The sequence below is a fragment of the Orycteropus afer genome, unplaced genomic scaffold (assembly GCF_000298275.1).
Source record: "Orycteropus afer afer isolate SDZICR_OR568_19922 unplaced genomic scaffold, OryAfe1.0 scaffold00151, whole genome shotgun sequence".
Taxonomy (NCBI): domain Eukaryota; kingdom Metazoa; phylum Chordata; class Mammalia; order Tubulidentata; family Orycteropodidae; genus Orycteropus; species Orycteropus afer.
The window spans coordinates 3655966-3663481 of NW_006921738.1; positions in this window are offsets into that span (position 1 = coordinate 3655966).

The window sequence follows — 7516 nt, forward strand, 5'->3', positions numbered from 1 at the left end:
AAGGAAAATTGGAAGTTGCAAAACATGAGATGGAACACATAAAGATCTATATCTTAGGCATTGGTGAGCTGAAATGGACTGGTATTGGCCATTATGAATTAGACAGGGAATGAGAAATTGAAGAGGAATGGTGTCACATTCATCATCAAAAAGAACATTTCAAGATCTATCCTGAAGTACAATGTTTTCAGCATTAGGATAATAACCCATGCAACTACAGAGAAGATCAGTTACTACTACTATTATTTGAATTTACACATCAACCACGAAAGCCGACGAAAAAGAAATTGAAGAATTTTATCAACTTCTGCAATCTGAAATTGACCAAATACACAACCAAGCTGCATTGATAATTACTGATGATTCAAATGTGAAATTTAGAAAAGGGTAGAAGTACCAGTAGTTGGATAATAAGGTCTCAATAAGAGAAATGACACTGGAGATGACGTGATAGAATTTTGAAGCCCAACAACTTATTAATTACAAACACCTTTTTCCAACAACATAAATAAGCACTAAACACATGGACAGATGACAAAGCAGAGGGTCAATGAAAAAGAGGAAGACCATCAACGAGATGGATGGACACAGTGGCAGCAACAATGGGCTCAAACATAGCAATGATTGTGAGGATGGTTCAGGACCAGGCAGTGCTGTTTGTTTGTTGTATATAAGGTCACTGTGAGTCAGAACCAACTCAACAGTACCTGACAACATCAACAATATATTTTAAAAGGAACCGTGATGTTCCAATGATTAAGTGCTCTGCTGCTAACCAAACGTCAATGGATTGAACCTCAGCCTCCCAGCTGTGCCACAGGAGAAAGATGTGGCAGTGTGCTCCATAAAGATTATAACCTAGGAAACCCTTATGAGTAGGTCTACTGCATCCTGTAGGGTAACTATGAATCAGAATCAACTTGACAGCACACAACAACATGTATTTTAAACCTACTCATTTTCCAGGAAAAGATATGCTTCACAATCACTCTCAGCTAAGGAGCAAAAGCCATAATAGGAAAGTCTAGTATCTTTTGGCAAATGAGCTTTGTTAAACCATGATTGCTTAAATATTGTCACTGTGAAATCCAAGGGCAGTATTTACAAATTTTTTCTTAAAGATGACCTGATAAATTTGGATTCCTTATGCTGCAATTGACTGAAAACATTCCATTGTTGGTAATTTTTTATCTGCCAATTAATCTAGCTTGGTGGATCATGTTATTCCTTATTATTCTGGAAACTACTATACTAAACAATCAGTTATTTTTCAGGGAAATGCTACAAGAGAGGCACCTTCTGTAAAGGGCCTCTGAGTTGTTCTATTTCTAATATGTAATCAGTTCTGTTCTCTGTAAGTAATTACTGAGGCTGTTCTGTTGTTCAAATGACCTCATTTGGGACAGGAAATTTGGAACTTTCCCCTTTGCCTTCTTCCTTTACAATTATTATTTTTTTTTAAGTGAATGGAAATATAGTAAGAACATAGAGTGTTGACCTTTCCTAATGTTATAGACAGTTGTTGGACATTCTGTTTTCACCATAGTAGTTTCCACAAGTTCTCTGAGTTACCATATGGAAGAGAAGACACAATGGAGAGAGAGAACAGGATTCACTGAGATCTATTCAATACTACAGCAGGGAGGCATTATTGAATAGCTGATAGACCAATTTACTTAAAAATAAGATATTCTTGGGTTTCCATCCTCCCAAGCCATGTGACTTGAGTAAGTTATATATCTTCATAAGCCTCAATAACCACATCTATACCAGAGACTGTTACCCATTTCTCAGGTGTTTTTTTGGGTGAAATAAGATAATGTTTGTGAATTATTTAACATAGAGCCAAGAGCATAATGAGTTCAATCAATGGACCAATTATTATTTCCTCTGAAATCAGACCTGATTTCTGTGTTTCTTCTGAGGAAAAGGATTCAGGATCCTTTTGACATAGGTGTGGCAAATATTTTAGCATTCATATGCAAGTTCATAGGGGTCTCTCTTTGAAGTCTGCAAATACAGAGGACACCATTTAAGCGGGCTTGCCTCAGTGTTACAGGTCATTTCAGGGGTTCTGAACATCCCAGAACAAGCCTCCGCAGCATGCACACACACCACTATGGTACATTTAGGAATTTATTGCAGGGGCCATGCTAATAAAATGAAGAAAGTATAGGCTTTGCAGTCAGAAACCTAGGGGACCTTGAGTAATTCATTAACATCTCTAAACCTCCATGTTCTTGGTGTAAAATACTTATTATGAAGGGTGGTAATGGATGTAAAATAGGAGAAATGAGACAACTATGCAAAATGTTTCAGTTTAGCGCCAAACAACACAAAAATCCAGTTGCTGTCAAGTCAACTCCAACTCATGGTAACCCTCTCCATGCCACAGTAGAACGGTGCTCCAGAGCGTTTCAACGGCTGATTTTTCAAACGTATATTGCCAGGCCCTTCTTCTCGGTCACCTCTGGGTGAACTCAAACCATGTTTTTGGTTACCAGCTGAGCGTGTTAAATGTTTGCACCACTAGGGACTCCACCAAATAATATAGAGAAGCTCAATGAGGAGAATCTCTTCTGTCTCATTTGTTCCTAGTACTAAATGTTCCTCCCCTTATCTCCTCTGTCTTCATGGTACATGTTACCAGCGAGAGGGACATCCCAAGCAGCAGTGGGTAATTCTCACTTAGACAATAGATTGATGTTGATTAGAGTTCTGCCACTGGGAACCTTTTTCCCAGAAAGAAAAATAAAGTCTGTTTTCAGAAAACTGGCACCCTTTCTTACTGAACTTTGGCAATGACCTGGTTCCCATGGGTAATGAGTAACTGTTACAGGAAACCAGGTGATAGGCATTTATACTGTGAGTTGTGTTCCATGGGATTAGGTGGCTGATGAAAAAGTAATCATTATAATAATTTTACAACCTGGACATAAAAGAGAGAGGAGAAAGACCAGTTCACATGCTAAATACTTGCCATTTAAGATCTCTTAAGATCTCTGGCAAAGGCAATGTATTTTCTTATAAATTGGCAGGAGTTAGACTCAGAAATTTGACAAGTGGAATGGTCCTTAGATGTCATGTAGGACGTCTCCCTTTCATAGAGAGGGGCTAACCCAGGACCTGAGGGTGAATGAACTTGCTCAAGGTCAAGCCCTGCCAATTGTTTTGACTACTGCTAGAGAGAATTTCTCTTGACGTTTTCAGCCTCCCCCTTGTGAGTGAAGTAAGACTTGCCAAACCAAATTCTGAAATAAGGTCAGTTATAAATGCCTGTGTCAGGCACCTTCTCTTTTATTATTTAGGAAATGCTAGTCTGAACTTGTTATCAGTAGACACAGACTTAGAGAGAAGGAATATATTTTTTCACATGTCAGACAGCCAGGGGTAATATAACATCCATGTTCTAGAGAAAGGTCAGATAATAAATTGCCATGAAATACAGAGTGCTCATGAGCTGTTTTTGTCAAAGAATCAAAGGCAGGGAGAGGAAAATCCATAGCCATGTGTTTTTTGTGTCGGTGTGTTGGGCTGAATGTGTCTATGATTAGATTACAGAAATCATCCACTGGAAAGAAGGGTGCACTGTTTCTCAACAAAAGTAGGTAAGGAAGGAAACTAATATTTGTTGAGTAGCTATGGTGGCCTGGCCCAGTTTGCAAATGGCATAGCCAGAATTTGAACCAAGATTCCAACTGAGTTCAAAGTCCAGGTTATTTCCCAATAAACCAAATAAATTTCCCAACTCTAGTCTACTTCTAATAATTTGGCAAGCAAGCATCTTTTACAGCAAGTATGATTATAGTATCCACAGACAGGAATTACATACAGGGTTGCGGGAAAGGCCAATAGCTCCAATGTGCTTGGCACCACAACTGTGTTCTCCTGAACTATTCCAGGCACAACTTTTGCTCAAACTAGTCATCATGGTTGATTGATAAGGGAAAATATATTTTAAAGAACCAATATCTGCAGGCATCTTCATCACACCATAACATAGACTACACTGGTTAGTTCAACTAATAGTTAAGACCAGACCTTATTTTGGAAGCTAAGTGGTTACTAAAGATAAGTGAGAGGAGACGCTTGTCGGAACACAGATTGTGAACTCTCAAGTGGTAGGTTTAGGGAAAGGAATTCCCCTTAACATGCAAAAACCAATATCTCAAGACTGAAAATTTGATGACATATTTATAGAGTATAACTAATCCCCATATTATGAAAGTAATAATTCTTTTAAAATATAACAATCTAAACTTTATACCCAACCATCTCTCATCTTACAGAATCAGGGAGATCTAAGTTTTGTTGTTCATCTTCTCCCTTCTAAGAAAGGCTATGTGCATCCACAAAACATAGTCATTAGGAATCCAGAAGTAGAGAATATTGTGTTCTCACTGTTCCAGGCCACTTACTGGTCCAGGGCCCAGAAAAGTGGGAGCGTTCATATTCTTTCTTCAATTAAAACATTTGATGCAATCAACGACAAAAGTTTCTTTCACCTGCTATCTCTCACTTCACTGGCAGGACTCAAGGGATAAAGCCAGCTTCTTGGATAGAGACCCTGGAACTCCAGCCCATTCCTTTATCATCTTCAATATGTCTACTCCACAGAAGGTTATGACATCAGTAATGCTCACTAGCCATTTAGATGGTGACATTTGCCATCTTCAGTGTATGTGACTTGTAACTCTTAAGTCCCTTGAGCCTCAATGTCCTCATCCATAAAACTGGGTATAATAAACCATTGTATAAATTAATCCTATATATGAAATGGTACCTATAAAGCACTTAGCACATACTATTACCCTTCTCAAAAAAAAAATATATATATATATATATGTACACACACATATATATTCATATTCAAAGAGCATAAGAATATAGCAATATCCCCCATAATGTATTGTCATTGAGTCAATACCAACTCATAGTGACCCTATAGGACAGAATAGAACTTCCCCATAGGGTTTCCAAGGCTATAATCTTCATGGAATCAGGCTGCCACATCTTTCTCCTATGAAGAGATAATGGGTTCTTACTGCCAACCTTTCAATTAACTGTTGAGCACTTTAATCATTGTGCCATATGGAGATCTAAAGCAATTGTTTTCTCTGGAATGCAAAGGGTCTTTGAAAGAGTACAAGTAGGGAAACATCATGATCTGCCTTATGTACATCTGAAGTGCCAAGGAATGAGGAGATAATTTTACTTTCATTACAGCTTTATTCTGAAAAGAATATCTCCCCTTTAATGAAACCTTCAAAAGTGTTGGCATCTTCCTTGCTTTCAAACATTACAGACAGGAAACTCTACCCATGAGCTAACCTTTGCCCTATCCTTCCCTGAAACAAAGGACAGCTGTTCTCCAGCTTGGATGCGTCTGTGAGTGATGAGCGACCTGTTGCTATTCTTAGCTGACTAAAGAGAAAACACTTAGTTTCACACAGATTAGTTGTTTTGTTGTTGTTAGGTACTGTTGAGTTGTTTCTGACTCATATCAACTCTCTGTAAAACACAATGAAACATTATCTGTTCCTGTTTGATTCTCACAGTCCTTGCTATACTTGAGCCCACTGTTGCAGCCACCATGTTAATCCATCTTATTGAAGATCATCCTCTTTTTGGCTGACTCTCTACCAAGCATGATATCCTTCTTTATAACATGTCGAAAGTATGGGAGATGAAGTTTCACCACCCTCATTTCTAAGTAACATTCTAGCTGTCCTTTTTCCAAGACACGTTCATTCTTCTAGTAGTCAGTGGTACACTCAATATTCTTTGCCAACATCAAAATTCAAATGCATCAATTCTTCTTCTGTGTTTCTAATTCATTGTTCAACTTCCACATGAATATGAGGTGATTGAAAATACCATGACTTGTGTCAGGCACACCTTAGTCCTCAAGGTGACATCATTGCTTTTTAACACTTTCAAGAAGTTTTTTTTTTTTTTTGCAGCAGATTTGACAAATCCAGTATATCATTTGATTTGTTGACTGCTGCTTCCATGAGTGGATCCAAGTAAAAAGAAATCCTTGATACACCAGTCTTTTCACCATTTATCAGGATATTTCTTTTTGATACAGTTTGTGAAGATTTTCATTTTCTTTATGCTGAGGTACAATCTATACTGAAGACTACAGTGTCTAATCTTCATCTATAGTGCTTCATGTCCTCTTCACTTTTAGCAAGCAAGGTCATGTCATTTGCATATTGCAGGTTGTTAATGACTCTTCCTCCAATCCTGAAGCTATATTCTTTTTCATACAGTTCAGTTCTTGGATTTGCTCAGCATACAAATCGAAATGATATAACTGGTGAAATGATACAACTCTGACACATACCTTTCCCAATTTCAAATGACACAGTATTCCATTGTTCTGTTCAACTGCCTCTTGGTCTATGTTCAGGTTTCTCATGAGCACAATTAAGGGTTCTGGAATTCCTATTCTTTGCGATATTATCCATAATTTGTTATGACCTGTTGGATGCCTTCTCATAGTCAATAAAACATAGGTAAACATCTTCTGATATGCTCTACTTTCAACCAAGATTCCTCTGACATCAGCATTGATATTCCTAGTTCCACATCCTCTTCTGAATCTGGCTTGAATTTCTGGCTTCCCTGTTGATGTACTGTTGCAACCATTTTTGAACAATCTTCAGCAACATTTTACTTGCATGTGATATTAATGATACGATTTGATAATTTCTGCATTCAGTCCACCTTTCCATGGAACACAAATGTGGATCTCTTCCATTCAGTAAGCCAGGTAGTTGTCTTCCAAATATCTTGGCATAATCAAGTGAGCATTTCCACCATTGTATCCATTTGTGAAATATCGCAACTGGTTTGTCAATTCATGGAGACTTATTTTTCACCAATACCTTCAGTATAACTTGGATTTCTTTCTTCAGTATAATCAGTTTTTGATCATATGCTACCTCCTGAAATGGTTAAATGTTGACCGATTCTTTTTGGTACATTGACTCTGTGTATTCTTTCCATCTTCTTTTGATGCTTCCTGTGTTATTCAATATCTTGCCCATAGAATCCTTCAGCATTGCATTGCAACTCAAGGCTTGATTTTTTTCTTTAGTTCTTTCAGCTTGAGATATGCCAAGTGTATTCTTTCCTTTTGGTTTTTTAACTCTAGGTCTTTGTACATTTCATTATAATACTTTACTCTGTCTTCTGGAGATGCCCTTTGATATTTTCTGTTCAGATTTTTCACTTCCTTAATTCTTCCATTCACTTTAGCTACTCGGTGTTAAAGAAAAAGTTTCAGAGTCTCTTCTGACACTCATTTTTGGTCTTTTCTTTCTTTCCTGTCTTTTTAATGACCCTTTGTTTTCTTTGTGTATGATGTCCCTGTGGCCACCTCACAACTTGTCTGTTCTTGCATCACTATTGGCATTCAATGTGTCAAATCTTTTCTTGAGATGGTCTCTAAATTCAAGTGGGGTATATTCAAGGTCAAATTTTCTTCAGCTTCAACTTGAATTTGCAC